General features: G+C 41.9%; 1 protein-coding gene across 3 annotated transcripts in view; it reads left to right on the forward strand.

Annotated features, from left to right (window-relative positions):
- CLSTN3 (calsyntenin 3) overlaps positions 1 to 19,895 on the forward strand; it is a 1,069,180-nt gene that overhangs the window by 899,686 nt on the left and 149,599 nt on the right. The window lies entirely within an intron of this gene.

A 19,895-nucleotide genomic window follows, 5' to 3' on the forward strand; every position in this document is an offset into this window, starting at 1 on the left:
CACAGATGTCATATGCTGCCCAGGTAAAGTGAATCCAGCTGGACTCAGTGGCATACTGCCTGTTCAGGGGCAATCTGTGCATGCCATATACAGCCATGTCCTACCTAGCAGTAATGAACGTGATGTACCTCAGGCAATCAGAGTCCCATACAGCCACATGCTCAGGAGAGCTGGACCTCAGCACTGACATACATGGACATGCTGGAGGGGCATATTCCTAACCGAGAGGCTCCCTTCACTCTGTAATGAGCTCACACTACTGGTTAGGCAGAGTCCTCATTGACTCTCTTCCATAGGAATCTGGATGAGTGGATGGAGATCATAGTTGTACCCCAGGTATCACTTCTATGTCACTGTTAGACAGAGGCGTAGTATACTAAAGTCGGACAAGGGCATAGCAGCATAACTTCTGATTGGGTGGCAAAAGACAAACACATTCTACTAGGCTTACCAATGCCCTAGGGCAAATAGCCTAGTATGAACCTATGAACTGTTCATTCTCAACTGTTCGAGCTCATTACAGAGTAAAGGGAGCCTCTCAGTTAGGAATTTGCCCCTCCAGCATGTCCATGTATGTTGTAGTCAGTCGCCACCGCTTGCTCAGAGGTGACCTTGCCCAACATACAAGGCCATGTCAGACCCAGATTTGATGAATATGCTTCACCTAAAAAAATCTAGATCCATCAGAGCCACAAGGCCAGGAGACTTAAACCTCCACACGGCTATTAATAGGACATGCTGGAGGGATAGATTCATCAACCAAAGACTGCCTATGCTGTGGAACAAAATCACGGTATATGTGAGGCAGAGCACCTCGATGGCCTTGTTCTAGAGAAATCTTGACCAATGGATGGGAGATCGCAGATATACCCCAGGGATTACCTCAGTGTCACTGCTCGACAGAGGCACAGCAAAATAATGGGTATGGTTCCCCATACTAAAGGGGTGGCGAACGCCACAAAACTGTGGGCTAGTCTTGTAAATGCCCTCGGCAGATAGCCTAGTATGAACCTATGAACATGTGTGTACTGCTATAGTACTTCTGCCATATGTTGCATGTGTGTGTGTTGTGGGGATGCACAGGTAATGGCCAGATACGCCTGCACAGGTGACACGTGTGACACATTCTGGGTGTTCATCCATACATACTGGATGTGTGCTGCCATCCAACACTGTGATGTGGACACAAATTACTCAGCCTGGATATACATATCTGAACAACACCACAAGCACAATACACTACCTTGCTATGTATGCATGTGATTACACAGTTATTCAGTAGTTATGACAGTGATGCTATCCATGCAGCCCACTGGGCCAGTGGAAGCCACAACACACACCGCCAGCACATTTGCATATGCTTACCACAGACATCCCACATACTGCATGTACTGTGCACACAGTTATCTAACCCAGAACAACTGCACACCACTTATTAATCCTGTCCAGTGGACTACAGATACAGGCATATTGTATAACAATAGTAGGAGGCTACTGCAGCACAGGGCAGATTCACATGACGGGAAGGCATCTGTTGTCTGCAGTGTTAAGATGCTTCACATTCACCAAATGCACAGATATTGCCAACAATTTTGCAGACAGTTTAGGTGCAGGTACCCCCCCCCCCATTGTCCCACACACGTGTTATTACTTATCCCAGATGACTGTAACCTCCCTATCCTCTCACATGTCCAGGTGAGAGCCACCCTCATCATTGCAGAACACATATCATCACTGTTACGGAATGGTATCCCTGGATGTGTGCTACATTCACCCCTGGAGGACATAGCACCACATGACAGACTGATATTAATCCATGGCCATACTACAGGATATGTACCTGAACAGTGCCATACATACACAGTGGTCCCACACCAATGAGGAGGAACCTCTACTGACCCTGGGAACTACTGCATCATATGCACAACTGGCCTTGTGTTCTAAGCTATGGAAGTGTTAGTTATGGCCCACATGTACAACAATTTTACATATGTTTATATTTCATGACTATCTACACACAACCTATCTCATGGACATACCTATTGATAGTGAACTATGATACATTTGAGGTGTCACAGTATACACAGGATTAACCTGCTACTTTGCATTACCTGTGTTTGTGGCAGCTTTGGTGAGTCAGTCGTGCTGCTTGTATTTTGCTGCTGTTGCTGCTGCTGCTGCTGCTGTTTTGCTGCTTGCTGTCAGTATATATTTTTTTCTCTCTCTGTCTGTCTCTCTCTCTCTTTCTCATTCGGTTAGTGCAATGACTGTATTGCATGAGTGGAGTGTGGGTACTGAATACTTTTGTAGGTATCTGCATGGATCCATGTGATGGCCTCTGCACCAATTGTAAGGCAGCATTTGCTAATTGCAAGCAGCTGGGTGCGTACTAATTGCATGTCTCACTGTGATTTTAGGACACTGCTATAAAAGGGTATGTGAGATAGGCGGTGCCCTTTCAGATTGTAGGGCGTGGACCATGCTGGTATGCTGTTGACAGTGTTCTGTGAGTGTGAAGGTTAGTACATCTCCCATGCTTCATGCTGTGTTGTAGATTCAGGTTGCTGCATTTATCTTGCCTGTTCCCTGTAGTGAGTGTGTATGCATACTGACACCTACAACTATATGTCATATGTATTGCTATATGCATATATATATATATATATCTGTGTACATATACATACTTTCATATATGTACATTAGCTGACATTATTGGGTACAAGCTAACAATTAGCAGGGCTGTTTCCATTAACACTACTCTAGTATGGGAATCCAGTAATTGGGACTATAAAAGTCTGCCTGACATGCTTTGGGTAGTAGACATACTATATTGCCTTTATCTTCATTCCTACTATTACATGTTCCACTTATTTAGCACTATATTCCTGTATGAGAGTCATGGCTTAGTGGTAGGTCATACAGACTAGTGTTACAATGGTCTTGTGGTAGGGCCTACTAGTATGCTCATATTCTGCTTTTGGGTTGAGTATAGGGCCTATCAATCACAGTGCTAGAGGCACCTTTAAGCAGTTAAAGGGCTTAGTAGGTCTCACAGGAGCCAGGCTGTGTTGCAGATTCTGGTTGCTGCATATATCTTCACTGTTTCCTGTAGTGAGTGTGTATGGCTACTGAGACCTACGATTATATTTCATATGTATTAATATATATTTATATATATGTATGTGTTGATATACATACCTTCAAATATGTACATTACCTTACATTATTATGTACAAGCTAACAGGTAGCAGGGCTGTTTCTGCTCACACTGAACTAGTATGGGAATCCAGTAATTTGGCCATTAAAACTCTACCAAACATGCTTTGGATAGTACATCTCCTATATTGCCTTTATACTGATTCCTACTATTACATGTTATATTTATTTTAGCAGTGTGCTCTTCCAAAGCAGGCATGGCTTAGTGGTAGGTCAAACAGACTAATGTTACCTAGGTCCTGGTTTCAAGACTGACAGTGGGAATTTTTACTTTGCAAACTTTCAAACTGAGTACAGGACCTGTCAATCAAAGTGTTGAGGCCACCTGTAAGCAGTTAGAAGGGTAAGTAGGTCACACAGGGGTCAGGCTGTGTTGCAGATTCAGGTTGCAGCAATTATGTTAACTTTTTCCTGTAGTGAGTGTGTATGGCTACTGAGACCTACGATTATATTTCATATGTATTAATATATATTTATATATATGTATGTGTAGATATACATACCTTCACATATGTACATTACCTTACATTATTATGTACAAGCTAACAGGTAGCAGTGCTGTTTCTGCTCACACTGAACTAGTATGGGAATCCAGTAATTTGGCCATTAAAACTCTACCAAACATGCTTTGGATAGTACATCTCCTATATTACCTTTATACTGATTCCTACTATTACATGTTATATTTATTTTAGCAGTGTGTTCTTGTAAAGCAGGCATGGCTTAGTGGTAGGTCATACGGACTAATGTTACCAAGGTCCTGGGTTCGAGACTGACAGTGGGAATTTATTTTTCTTAGCAAACTTTGGAACTGAGTACAGGACCTGTCAATCAAAGTGCCATAAAGGCACTTTTAAGCACTTTAAACCAGGTCTGCGCTGCTTTGCTGAGCTCACGACACAAGACTGGCGGTGAGCTCCGCTAACACAAGCGCACACCCGCGCTATTTTCTTTGAAAGAAAAGAAAAAGGGGTGACAGGAAAGTGGTGAAAAGGGGTCACAAAGAGGGTAAGACAGTAGGGAAAGAAGCGTGGGATTTGCAGGAAGGGTGTAGGTAAGGCCCATAGATGCCCATGTCTTTGCAGCAACAGCTGTATATTTCTATGTATTTTGGTGAGACATTTGAAACCTTCCACCTCTGAGAGAGGTGTCAGGACAACTTTAATATTTGTTGTACAGCCAATTGTAATTAACAGTTTAGATGTCCAGCGGACATGTCTGCGACATGGACAGCTATGTATGGGGCGTAATTTTTTTGTGGGACAGAGTGCCCTTTTTTTTTTTTTTTTTTACAGGTGAGAGTGGTATGACAGGTGAAGGAAGTCGGTAAAGCTGGGGAGGTAGGTTGGGTAGGTTAACAGACAAGACAGACAAGACGATACAGGGACGGTGTATGACACACGTGGGGGGGTTACACAATTGACGGGGACGGAGGTTGGGATATCTGAGATGCACGAGCCCACAGATGGCAACAGTGGAACTGATATCCCCACCCATAGGCAGTTGCCACTGTTCCTTCACAGCCCAGGACGGGCTGTGCTGGGGCTGTAGGCGGGCAACGGCCGGGCCGTTAGCTGTGCCACACGAGCCTCGAGCTGGCGAGGGGTCCAAGAACAGTGTCTTGGATCTCCCACGCACCACAGACCGGACACCGCGGAGGGTGAGTGGACGAACCCCTCCGCCACACTTGCAGAGGGGACGGGCCCCATCCCTGCAGCGCTTCCACCAAGGTGGCACAGGGCCACCGGAGGGGTCCGCCTGGGCACTAGTGCCAGGTGCAGTCACCAGCTGAGGTGGGAGAGGTGGGTCCGCTGGGACCTGCCTTCCCAAGCGTTCTAGGTTTGTGAGTAGTTATGTTAGTTTGGGTTAGTGGCATTTTATTCCATTCAGATTAGTTGTAACAGCATGCATTGGTATTCCCATCAAACAAACACCCAGATATGGACACCATTGAACAAGGGGCATATCAATATCACATGCATTATTTGAACAGCAAAACACAGTCAAACGACATGCAGGGTTGATTAATGGCAACAGGCCATCGTATTTGCAGGTATAAACAGGGCACATGCACGAACAGACATGCATATATGTTTGGAACGGACAAATGTCCATGATTAATGAAATGTTCACATACCATTATTTAGTGGATGTTGTTATATGGAATTACAGGGTTGGGTGGGGATAGAAAGTGATGACACATTCATATGTTAAACATTAATTCACATTTATCATAGATACACAATTAAGTTGAGGCTGATGTTTCAAAATAATCTTTATTTGACTGTCATGCTACACCTGTTACACATACATCACTATCCTACTTATTTTGAATTTGATCAGATACATCATCCTGCTACACTTTGATGACAGGACAGGGGACAACTATGGCTGTTTAGTCTGTCAGATAATCATTCATTCTATCTGCAAATTGTTTACTGTTATCACCATATACAGATTTTGAGCTAGACATTCAGATTCAGACACACTGAAATCAGTTTGGGATGTTAATTTGTACTTCCCACATGCATTTAGTTCTGTGAAAACACACTGAGGCTTATATATTCAGGGGTTATTACTACTTTCTTTATTCATACATGAGCCTTTCTGTCACTCTCACACATTCTGCAACTTCACAGTTCAGGTTGGTACTTCTAGGCTTTGTTCACATATCAGACCTGTGGTGATTCAAACACTTTCCAACAGCCTCACTTCTGTCATGATTCAGCATTTCAACAGGGATATATCTGACATGTGACTACCTCAGATTCTGAAGCTGTACTCTTGAGACTATACTGCAGGTTACAGTATATTTAATTAATGATGGGACATCTGTATTACAGCACTGTTTAATCCTATCAATTATATTTCCAGTTACACTTGCATACTGATGAACTTGTTGCAGCCATACCTGCAGACGCTCAATTCCTGATTGCACATTATATTACTTTTAATCAATACACTGCACTGTTCTGATACATGGTACATAATAATATTTATTTACAAGTACTGGGTGGGGTTACTAACCTGCATGGTGGCGCAGCCGCACCAGCCTTCTGGCGTGCATCTCGACATTCGCAGAGCGGACACCTGCAGCTGTAATACAAAGGGAATAATATACTACACATCTCCATGGTATCAGCTGGTTGAAATCCTTACATACATGTGTAAAATGTGACTTACTCAGTCGTGGGGCGTTGGGCATTTGCCGGGCCTCCTGGATCCAACGGTTCAATTGGTCCTGCTTGCGCCTCTTCAGGTCCGCATGGTGGTGACGGACCTGCTCACCAGTGCGTGGAATGCCAGTCGCACTGGTCAGCTCACGAGCCAACTGGTCCCACGCCTCAGCCCTATATACTCCCCATGAGACCTGGCCCTGCATGAGTTGGGCCTCGTGATTATGGACAAGGAGCCAGACCATGTATCTGGACTCCTCAACGCCCCAACGCTGTGCTCGAAAGCAACGTCCCTCACCTACTCCACTCATGCTGACTGCAAGTCTGTTCTACAATCAGTTATGCTGTGTATTCCGCCTATGGGGCTTATATATGCCGCTTTTCCCGCACATTTCTCTGATTGGCCGTTTTGGAATTGTATCTACTTCACTGAAAATGCTTTCTCATGCTCCATTCTGGGTTTTATCCCATATATATGCTATTTCTGCTTTTCTAGGTATTGCTGTCATGGCTTGGTGGTTTAGTTCCTTGACTCTAGTGCATGGTATCCTGTGTTCGAATCTGGCAACTGCTTTTGCTTTTCCTGACAGAAATGAGTTGAAGACCTGTCAATCAAACATGCCAAAAGCACTTTTAAGCACTTTAAACCTGGTCTGCGTGGAGGTAACGCATGCGCACTGGCAGTTAGCTTGTGGGAGCGGCGCGCAAACGGTGTGCGCTGGGATAAATCTGAATTGGCTAGTGACACACATGTTCAGCTAATTGCACACAGTTTCAGCCTGTTTATCCGCTGCTTGGCAACGGGCACGCAGTTTGCAGCTTTTTAAACACTACTGGGCTACGGGCACTCTGCCTCACGGCAGCTTAGCTATCAGTACATTTCTGACTATTTTTATTCTTATGTTACTTCAAAATATATGCTCTGTTTCATTCCATTTTACAAAAGGGAATACATTTACATTTGTACAATACTGTCTGGGGGCTTTTTAGTGCTTATTTACAAAAATAAAAAGGTTGTTGTAGGGGCTCGAACCCTGCTTGCCTACACATAGGGCGGTACTCTACCACTAAGCTATTATTTCTTGGCTTACTTTGCATACTTAGTTCTTATACCCTTTTCCCCTGACTGCTAACTGTGATTGCGCTTAGTAGCACACCCAGCACACAGTAGCAAACATTTACGGGTTTAACAAAAAAAAAAAAAGGTTTTCATTTACTTTTATGACATCTCTTCACTTTATACACTGATGGCCAGTCGGGGCATGTGTTGTATAGTGTGTTTATTCACATTTTCATGGCCTTTCTCGTGGCTGTTTACTTTCAGCCATTATAGTTTTCCGGGGGCGTGTCCACTTGCAGAGCTTAGCCTACAGACACGCCCCCTACTCTCTTACACGGACCGTGTAAGAGTTACTGGTGTGATTCAGCATGCCTCATGCACCTCATGCATATGCATGACATGCTGACATCACACAGTTTAACTGCAGCCTCCGTGTAAGAGTTATAACTCTTACACGGAGGCTTCCTGAATCTGGCCCTGAGTATACTTCTTGGAAGATGCATATCTTTGAATGAATGTATACATCAGACAAAATCTCTTCCTTTGTAAAATATGCATTCCTGATAAAAAAAACATATATTTTTTAAATTTAATTTTAATGTATTTGTTTGTTAAACAAACAACAAAATTCTACACTTTATTCATCTGCTTTTACTGTAATTGTATTCTCCCTACTTTATTACCTTATTTTACTTTGCTGCTTGCTCTTGTGTTCATGTGCTTTTATTCTGCTGCATTTATTACTGCTTGTTAGTAGCCAGATTAAATGTATCTGTTATTCTATGCATCTTAGTTTTGGTTTTAGCACTTGGGCTTCAGCCAGTTATTCTACATTTAAGAAGGGTTTTGTAGTCTACACTCTTGTAGACAAACCCTTATCAAAACCTTCTCTCCATAAGTCTGCTAAAAGTCTTCAGAACACTGTCTGGACAATTCCAATCAGTTTCCCCTGCCAGCCTGGTTGACATGGGCATACTGAGACAGTGTAGCAACTGCCTCATGTTCAATGACAGCCCTCTTCTCCTAGCACACAATTCTTCTGCTTGCAAGAAATGCTTCTACATCCGTAACTTGGAATCCATGCTCTCTCGGGCCACAGTCAGTACTGCTCACAAAGAGGAAATTGCCAGCACAAACTCCACAACACCCACATCACATAGCCAAGCACAACACACACCAGCCTATGCAAAGGTCCTCAATAAAAACTTATCTAAACAGCAGAGACCAAAATACATGCACAAGCATTCCACACACAACACCAAATGCATCCAACACAGCAGACAACACACCAGTGTCTCGCAAACATAGCCCATAAGGCATACTAATAAACCAACACAGCCCATAAGGCATAAAAATAAACCAAACATACTAGTCATTGGCAACTCAATTATGATACATACCAGTGTCCCCCTCAGCAGGCTTGACAAGCAAAACATCATGGTCAGTTGTCTGTCAGGTGCCAGAACTAACCACATCACACCCGTACTTAAGTCTCTTCACAACAGGTACAAGTATGACTCCGCCATTGTCCATGTTGGTGTGAATGCCTTGAGGTAGTCTATGTATCCCAGGCAGGTATGACCCTAGCCCTAAGCAGCATCCTACCTTCACCAAGAATGATACCACAATACCAACAAGATATAATTGATGTCAACGATTGGCTTAGTTTTTGGTGTCATTCCAAGTGGATCCTGTATCTGTCTGCCTGGGATGACTTGGTTGAGAGGCCTGTATGCTTTGCCAGAGATGACCTCCACCTGTCACCCCAGGACTTCCAGATTCTGGCCAAGGCTCTTGCCACCCCCATTGTGCCTCTTTTTTCGGCAATGTCCCAAAGACAAATCTTCCAACATAAAAGATCTGTCAAAAAGCAAATTGAAGGTCATGCTGCTTAATGCTAGGATACTTAATCTAAAAATGCACTCACTGGAGGCTCTCCTTATACTGGAAGATGCCAACATCTCTGCAGTCATGGAAACTTGGTTCAAGGCTGCAGAGAGCACCCCTGCCTTACCAGGCTATGCCTCATTCCACACATTCCAACTCCAAAATGGGGTCGGGAAGACTAAGGGTGGCGGAGTCTCTAACTTCATTAAAGACAAGTACACCTCCAGACTTGTTTGCCAGCATGACGTACTAGAACTACTCCAGGTGCAACTGACAGTTGGCAAGGCACCCATCCAAGTAAAAGCCAGCTATAGATCCCTCCTGCATGACTCAGGACAACCCACTCCACCTACCTGGACCTACTTGACTCCATCAAGGTACCCCCTAACACCCTGATCCTTGGTGACTTCAACTACCCCACTATAGACTGGGTGAACTATTCCTTCACTAATACACTCATCCAATGATTCCTTGACTTCATCAGTTCTAATGCACTAGACCAGCTCATCTCATCCCCTGCAAGGGGAAATAACATTCTGGACTTGGTTCTCACCAACATGGATGACCGCTGCACCATTCCCATAGTAAGTTCTTCCCTGTTGACATGAGATCATCAGTCTGTCTCATTCAAAGTTTCTATCCCACCCCCCCCCCCCACCCCCCAGCCATAACCAGGCTAAGAAACTTCTCAAAAGCTGACTACAGCCTCCTAAGGGAGGGTATCAGTAACTTCACACCCTCACCCCCCCTCAGAGGTTGCAGACAACTATGATGAACATTATGTCAATGAAGTATACAAGCACCTGTACAACTGCATGAACTCCATAGTAAAGCCCAGGTTTGATCCAAATTAGTACTTAATGGTATCCCTTCCACTGATGCTGTTGACTTAGCCAACCTGCTAGCAGATAGGTTCAGCACAAAATTTACCCCCCCACCCAAGGCCCATTTAACATCCATGATACTTGTCCTGCACCTTACATCTCTGTAGATCAAGTGTTAAAGGCCCTATCCAAGGCAAAGAACACTGCTTCCATGGGACCTGATATTCAAGATTCAAAGAAACATTATTGTCATTTAGGACCACACAAGTGCAGTATAAATTAAATTACAAATATCTGCTCATGAGAAAAATGCAATGCAAATAATGTAGATACAGCGGTATCAAAGAATAACATAAGAAAGAAAATAACACATATGACATGCAGGAGGTAGTTCACATTACATAAATACATTCAATACCCATTATCCAGTGATAAATAATAAATAAATACCCTCCACCAAACCCCTACACTGTTAAGATAGAGAATAGAGACTAGTGGATAGCAGCTGTTTAGTTAACATATTGCACTTGCTAACCTTAGATGTGGCTCAGTATAGCCATCCTATTGCATAATAGTAATGCTAGCGGTAATTGCTCAGAGCAGCAGGATTAAATGAAAAAGAGGCTTCAATGTATCAGATATTATGGTGGTGTCTGTATTAATAAGTCTCACAGCTGTAGGATACAAACTGTTCCTGAATCTGATAGTCGTACAGTGGAAGCTGCGATACCTTCTTCCTGATGCAAATTGTGAGAACCAGTCGTGGGCCAGATGGGTTGAATCAGCAAATATTTTATATGTTCTCTTTCTTGCTCTTGTAAAGAAAAGCTCCTGATTAGAAGAGAAGGGTTGTGCCCAAGATTTTCTCAGCCACCCTCACCACCCTCTGTAGTTTCTTCTTTTCAACAGCTGTGCAATTGCTGAACCATGCCGTTGCTAGTGAGGATGCTCTCAGTAGCTCCCCTGTAAAAACTGGAAAGAGCAGACAGTGGGAGCCTGGCCATTTTGAGATTTCTCAGGAGATGAAGCCTCTGTTGAGCCTTCTTGACTATATGCTTGATGTCAGCAGTCCAGGAGAGGTCATCAGATATGTGAAGGCCCAGGAAACTTGGTTGTTTTGACTTTCTCTACTACACCCCCCCCCCCCGATACTGACTGGTTGGTGAACTGTTGCCCTTCTTCCAAACGTCCATAATCATTTCTTTGGTCTTATTAACATTCAGGTCTAGATTATTCCTGTCACACCAGGCAAGCAAAGTTTTCACCTCATTCCTGTAGTTATGTTCATTCCCACCAGTAATGAGACCCACAACTGTGGCATCATCAGCGAATTTCATAATATGGTTTGACTTATGTTTTGCAGTGCCATCATAGGTGAGGATTGTGAAGAACAAGGGACTGAGCACACAACCTTAAGGAACACCAGTATTCAGGACTATGCATTGAGAGGTATTCTTTCCAGTGCATGTCCACTGCGGTCTGCCAATCAGAAAGTCGAGAGTCCAGTTACATAGGTGCTTGTTAATCCTGAGTTTCATGAGCTTATCCATCAGTTGCATCGGTATCACAGTGCTGAACGCAGAACTGAAGTCGATGTACAGCATCCTCATGTAGTTGTTCCTCCCTTCTAGGTGTCTTAATGCAAGGTGTAGTGTGACTGATATAGCATCCGCAGTCAATCTAGTTGTCTGGTATGCAAACTGGAGTGGATCAAAGGACTTAGGCAGACTCACAGATAGATGTTTCTTCACAATTCTCTCAAAGCACTTCATTATGTTTGAGGTTAAGGCAACTGGCCTGAAGTAACTGAAGCAAGTAGAGTTGGGTTTCTTTGGAAGTGGGACAATACTTGTTTCTTTGAAACATGAGGGAATTTTCTCCATATCAAGGGATGAGTTGAAGATGTCGGTCAGTACCAAACATAACTGATCAGCACACCCCTTCAACACCTTGCCAGTTATATTGTCTGGTCCAGCAGCCTTCCTAGGATTCACCTTCTTAAGCTGAAGTCTCACCTCCTCAGAGCTTAAGGTGAGCACTGTCTCTTTTTTGTCAATGTTTGTTTTAGAAGGTACAGTGGTGTTCTTATCCTCATATCTGCCAAAGGAGGAGTTCAGTTCATTTAGGAATTCCAAGCTGTCATCACATTGGGGTGATTTGGACTTATAGTCTGTAAGCTGCTGTATCGCCTTCCATAGGCTTCTCATGTCTTTTTCAGATATGACCTGGCCACCTTTAATCTTTCTTTGTCATTTGCCTTGAAGGCTGTGTTTCTTTCCTTCAGTAGCTCGTAGACATTCCTGGTGAGCCAGGGCTTCTGATTAGCTCTTTCAGTGATGGCTTTCATGGTAGTTACATCCTCCATGCATTTATTTATTTAGGCAAGAACTGATTCAGTATCTAGTCTGTCTAACTGGAGGTTATGCATAGCCACTTCTTTGAAGACCTTTCAGCAGACGGTATTGAAACAGTCCTGAAAGCTATCCATGGAACCCTCCTTCCAGACTCTGATATGTTTAGTTGTCGTTTTTTCTCTGATCAAAGCCGTCTTATAGGTAAGCAGAAGCAGGATGGCAATGTGATCAGAGCTGCCTATGTTGGGGTGCTTTAAAGCTTTAAGGGCTCCTTTAATATTCCAGTAAGCGTCTAAGGTATTCACCCCTCTTGTGGGAAAATCCACATACTGATAAAAATGGGGTAGCACCTCCTTAAGCTGCTTTGTAGCTCACAGATAATATTATGAAGTTTATTTTGAGCTTCAGTGGTGTTAGTACTTGGTGGGATGTACACTGCTGTGACATATATCCCACTAATTTTCCTTGGTACATAGAAAGGTTTGCATTTTAGTGTCAGTATTTCCACATCTTTGGAGCAGTATGATTGAATCAGCTTGCAGTCTTTGCACCATCTGTTATTAACATGGATGCATACACCACCACCTTTATCTTTACCACTCTGTGCCTTACATATATCTGCTCTAAAGAGAGTTAGCCCATCTAGGTTCACGTCATTGTCACTAATGTTACTATGCAGCCAAGTTTCATTATCCCATGCTGTATTCTGCAACATCTCCAGCAAGAACTAGTTTCACCATTGAACAACCTATTCCACGACAGCCTAAGTGCAGGCTTCATTCCAGCAGAATGGAGAACTGCCATTGTCATCCTTTGCACAAAGGTGGTGGCACTACTGACCCTGGAAGCTATCACCCCATTAGCTTGACAAGTCTGATCTGTAAAGGAATGTATTATTATGGATCTCATAAAGGACATAGGCAATCTCCAAGAACTTGACCCCATCCAGTTCAGATTCATCAAGGGCAGATCTTGCCTGTTGAATCTGATTGACTTCTTTGAGACTGTCACTAAGGCCCTGGATGAGCAAAAGTCAGTACATACAACTTACCTTGACTTGGCCAAAGCCTTTGACACAATCCCCACTCAGGTATCATTGAAAAGCTTAAATCCCTATCTCATCAGATGGGTGGCCAAATGGCTCACTGCTAGGACCCACAAGGTCAAAATAGGTGCCTCCACCTCCAGCAACAGACCTGTCACTAGTGATGTTCCACAGGGATCTGGGCTGGGACCTCTACTGTTTGGTATTTACTTCTCAGAAGTCCAGGCAAAGAGAAGCCTGTGGCTGACCAACTTTGATTATGACTGTAAGTTGGGTCCTGTCATTGACTCCCCAAATGATGTTAACATACTACAAGAGGGTCTCATAGCAACAAATGACTGGTGCCAAAGTCATGGCCTTAAGTTAAATGCAAAAATATATATATTACACTATATGGCAAAAACATAGCCCCCTGCTGATTACCACATCAATGGTAACCCCCTAAGCACACAACCTGTGGTGAGACCTAGGTAAACACGTTGACAACAATCTCACATTCGATCATCATGTAGCGGCAGTGGTCAGAAAAGCCTTTTACTTGGTTCATCTCATAAGTAAAGGGATTGCATCCAGAAAAAAGGAGGTTATTACCTCTCTGTACTCCTCCCTCTTTAGGCCAATAATTGAGTGCAATGCCCCGTTTGGTATGTACCTCTCCAAACACCTGCACCAACTGGAAAGGTCACAGAAATACCTCACAAAGAGAATCCATGGCCTCCAGCACCTGTCCTATGCGGACAGGCTGAAATCACTATCAATATACTCGGTATTGTACAAATTGCTCAAGGGTGATCTGTGTCTCGCCTACAATGCAATCTTGGCCCCTGCCCTACTAGAGATGCTCCATATCCGTAAGTCTAACTCTTCAATCATTACCCACTTGAAAGGCCTAAATCTAATATGTGACATTAACAAGACCTTCTGGAGAGACAGGTTTGTCTCCCAAAGGCTGACCTGTCTCTGGAATAGACTTCCCATACACATCACACCAGGTACCTTGCTGACCCTCTTTGAGTGGATGGGAAACCACAGATTTGAATCAGGGTTTCCAACTGTTTTCCTCATTGACAGGGGTGACAGGTGCTGACTGAGGTTTCTTTTTTGGAGAAAACTCTTGACTAGGCTTGTAAGGGCCCCAGGGCCATTAGCCTAGTAACCTCCTATGATCCTAAGTAAGTGAATTGCCCTTCACTTGACCTTTTTCAGCCATAACCAAGGGTATATGCAACTCGTATATAAACAGTTTAGCGCAAAATCAAGCACTATATTTTTTGGGGGAAACTGGAGTTCCCACTGAAAACTCTTTCAGTCTGGAAGAATATGCAAACATCTTAACATTGAGGTACTGTATTGCCATTTCTCTGTTGGCATCCATGAATTTTTCAGGAGTTAACCAAAGTTAGAGACTGAAGCTGAAAGAATATCATAACCTCCCCATCCAAAATTAATACAATATAAGAAAGAGCTGCTCCAAAATATAAAGAGCTGAACTAAACCCCACTGCCTTCCCTCTCGCCAAGAATAAGATATGTCCAAAGTGTTTAATTACCATCTGGCATACATTGCTACATCTGTGGTCCATTTCACTGGTGCTTAATAACTATATCTCACAACGAATGTCTGTTTTCATGACTGTCACTATGGCAACATTTGAAGCATTCAAACTGCTCTGTTCTCTGAGTGCTGACTCTACTTCATTGTTACATTTCAGACTATCTGCAGGAGTTTCCTTTATGTCATGTATGTGGCTATATAACCAGTAGGAATGTAGTGTGCCTCAAAAGCTGTGGGTTACCCAAACTGCCATGCTAACTCATTACTTAGCCAGCTTAGTTTCCTATAGAGACAAATGTAGATCATACCTCTCAACCTCTCAACCTCTTAGAGCAAAAAATCTGAACAAAACCACACATAATTGGGGGGGGGGGGGGGGGACAAAGCCCAAAAATAGAGACAATTTTTAAATATTGCTCTTACAAACTTAGAAAGTTGATAGAATAACAGGTTTTGCATGAACATATATTTTCTGAAGGTCATGAAGTCTGAAACTCAATTGTATGTCATTATTTTCCGACTTTTGTCCTCAGTGATCTGCCAAGAAAACCACAATTCTATGAGAATTAAACCAAAAATATTAAGCGAAAATCTGTTCAGTTCAGAGGTATGATTGTAGATCAGCATATGTTCTCAGAGCTACTAATTTCTGTTAATGTGCAATCTATCCATTTGTACTGTTTTCTTTCTGTCCTTTAAGTGTTGCTTATCTTCTATATATTTATGTATTCTTAATAATCTCTTTCTCCAGATCCTTCCTGTAATATTATGAAAATAATAAAAAATAAATAAAATATCGAAAGAAAAACTTGAGGTATGAATCTGGAGTGAAATCTTAAAAAAGTTACCAAACTTACCAGCTAGTGTTAAAAAGGAAACAGTGACATAGAACTTTGTTTTGCTAGGGATTTATTTATTTTTGTATTTATCAACCTGGTTATAGAACTGATCCACAGGGCCCATTGTTTTGTAGCACTGCCTCATTAATTGACTTGCTCAAAGTCTAACAGAGAAATTCAGGCTGAGGGATTCAATCCCTGGACATCAGGAAGCAGCTCATTAGCAGCTCATAAGCTTAATCATCTGTGCTGACTGACAGCTATAATGGATCTGTATATTTATAATTATTATGCAAATGCATAATTTGTATTTATTTTGTAGATATATGGATCTGTGTAATCTAGGAAACATGAACATGTTAAAAACTGCTTTTCTAATATAAATTCACTTAATGTGAACGCAGAATTCCCTTGTCTTGCTGGTGTGGCCAGTTGTAACTAGTTATGAAAGAGGTGGGTGGGTGCAGAGGGCATAAGCCTATTCACAGTGTAAATTGGAGGGGGGTTGTCTTCACAGAAAATGCATATGTTTTCAATTCACCTTTCAGTAACACTGTCATTTGGAAATTATTGTGATGTTCAGTAGAAATCAATTTTTTTATTATTTAGCAGATTGCAGAAAATGCTTCAGTGGTGGATTTACTGGGGGGAAGCCAAGGAAGCTAAAGGTCTCCCAATATTTCTCAGCTCTCAAGGGTACAACTGTCGGCAGTGTATTTTATTTTTAACCTTCCCTGTGTCATATGTTTTCTTGCAGCTTGGCAGCATTGCTTTTGGAATACTGTCGGACAGTGAGGGTCACTTCCTTATCCGCTAATCCTTACAATCTAATTGCATTTCAGGAGCCACACTGCCAGGTCTGGGTTAGGAGTTATAAGCAGAATAGTGAAAAGTGATATTGTCCTTGACTCTATGGCTGTCTGCATGGAAATGCTGAAATTGGACTGCATGATTTGTTGAGCCTGAGAGCACTTAGCAATAGTATTGTATATTACTGATAAGCTGCAGAAGTTCCCGAATTGTGTTGGAGTGATTATTTGTGTCTTTCGAGTACATATTAATCAGTGTGGTTTCATAATGCAGCTGGGAAGTCTCACTGTGTTGTTGAGCTGCTCTCATGGGTTATAGTGATTAAATCCTTATAACATTATTATATGTTGTATGTTATATTTAATGAACTATGTTACATTTTTTGTTGTGATTACTCGTCCAAAGCGTAGTAGTAGATATGAAGTGCCATAATTTTCCCTAACTACAGTGGGGTTGTTGAATATGGAGTTGGGTACTTGCCTAAGCAGGGTCTATGGCAGTAGTCATGTAGTACCACAGATAGACAGATAACGCTCTCTCAGAAATAAATGTGTAGCTGGTATGATGGAGTACAATTGAGTTGGTTAAATCTGGACATATAATTTGTATCTTCTAAACTTCTAACATCTTGGCAAATATTCTTGTTCTACTTTGGCCATTATTATTTTATTGTTATATTATTATATAATATAATATTTTATATTGTGTGTATATATATATATATATATATATATATATATATATATATATATATATTATTGTATTATATTATTACATTTTAATTATTATATTAGGTACATTGATGACTTACATCTGTGACATTTTCTGTATTGTAATTTTATCTCAGATTTTTCACAGGTTGTCTGTCACCCTGAACTTTAATTGCTTGTAAAATACCAAAACAAAGGTTCTTTATTTATTTATTTTTTCATTGCTAGTCTTTAGGCTTGCTAGTTTAGGGCTGCCCTGTACAAGTATGTTTCCAGTCAAAGATATGGGTATACTAGAGACAGACAGTAACCCCTAATTAGTCACATGCAGTCCACTGTATTAAATGGAGATAGTCAGACTGCAGATGAGCTTGCTATCTGTACCGGGTTTCAGACTGATTTGCATAGTATAAGCACGCTGAACACTGATTTATAATCTTCTGCAAAACAAAAGGAGAACAGTACATGGTGGCAAACAAAACTGTACCTTGGTCATCTTCTGCCCTGTGCAGTTCTCCAACCTGTTACCCCCTCATCTTAAATTTGAGGAGCATCATTCTGCACACACTGAATACTTCAGAGTTCCACTTCAGCTGTGACAGCAAATACATTATTGACATTAATTTATATTAATTTATAAAGCCACAATATCTCTGTGGCTTTATAAATCAATGAGAATATTGCACTCCCACATCATTGGAGCTTGCTGGTCACATCCCCTAATAACTTTCACCTGGGACAGCAACCTATTTGCCCATCCTAGATATGGTTTTGGTTTTAACTGTATTACAGCGAAGCATGTAATATACACAGATCAGAGAGACTTCCTGCATAACAACCAGTGGACAGTCCATGAAAAGCATATACATTTGCTGGCTGAGCTACAGGATAGTAACATATTCCTACCTTACTTCTAACAATTCCACAGAGTATGCAGTGTAGAGTATGGTATTTTAATAGTCTCTTGACAAAAGAAACGGCACAATCAAAGGAAGTTCATAAAAAGCACATTAGTATGAACATGGGGTTGAATCCACCAAACATCTACCTGAAGATAGGGTTGCCACCTTTAGTTGTGGCTAAAACCAGACCAAAGCCGTACCCCTCGCACCATCCGTAACCCCTCTCCCACCCACTTTTTACCCATTTTGTGATATTGTCATGATGCTGTGTGACTCTAAACAAAGCACATTATTTTCTTGAGTTCTTTGTCCCATTATTAAAGAAATCTCTTTTTAATGAGCTAACTGAAAAATAATATAAATAGCAGAAGTAGATGAATGGGCAAAGATAAAATATTTGGATTTTAGTTTATGTAATTTGAACACCTGTGGCTCTTTTTATCAGCTAAAGAAATGGCTATTTTAAGGTTAGTGTACTAGATTAGAGGGAATTATGGTAATGAGGCTTCTGGTACAATAAGACATATTACAGATTAAGCTCTGTGATTCACAAAGAGCTACTACCATGGTAATCCCTAACATAGCCATTTTCTAGATGGCCTTAGCACTTTCTGAAGCTCACTGCAGTGATTCCACATAGTCTGTAGGATCATAGTGATTCTACATCCTAGTGATGCATTCTGAGCAATTGGCCTATGTGAATTTGCCACATGCTACTCCCAGAAATGCCTACTATAAGGCATTTGCACAACCAAGTGATTCATCTGTATAAATCACCATCATTAGCCAGGTCAATTAATTCATCCAAAAATTCACATTCACTTATTACCTTCAGTGGTTAGATCACATTAATGGTAAGTGCCAGGGAGTTTAGCAGACAGGTAGTTTTGGGTTGGTGGTGCATGTGTGAATCTTTACAGAAGGGTGATTGGTCTCAGGTGAGTTTTTGTATGAGTTTGTTCTAGCCGTCCTGTCAAGCACTGTATATCATTTACAGAATTTTACTTCCTCTGAATTAGCAGCCTTTTGGAAGATGTCCTAAAGTCTAAGAGACAACTGGTTAACTTGGCTTAAGTATAAATAATATGATGACAGTGATAATCACAGAGGCTGACTCACTGGTCAGTACATTCAAGAGTATGGACTAGGAGTCTGTTAGGGGATTCACTTCGGAATGTCGAATTTCTGAAATATCGAATCTCATATGATCAAAACCATATGATTGATGTTTCAGAAAATCAAAATTCTGAAACAAATCCCCCCACCAAAAAAACAACTAGTTAAACATTTATGCAGGGGGGCAAGGCCCCCTGCACTCCCCACATGGGGGACATTGCCCCCCACACCCCCGCTACTTAACTATAGCAACTACGACATCGCACTACAGTGAGGAAAAGGGAAATCACCCGTTCCACACTGTATGCAGATCTGCATTCAGAATTTCGAAATTCTGAAACTTTAATCATATGGTCTCGACCATATGAAATTGGAGATTTCAGGATTTTGACATTCTGAACG

The sequence above is a fragment of the Protopterus annectens genome, chromosome 8.part0, assembly GCF_019279795.1.
Source record: "Protopterus annectens isolate FY-2018-M chromosome 8.part0, PAN1.0, whole genome shotgun sequence".
In the NCBI taxonomy this organism is placed as follows: Eukaryota; Metazoa; Chordata; order Ceratodontiformes; family Protopteridae; genus Protopterus; species Protopterus annectens.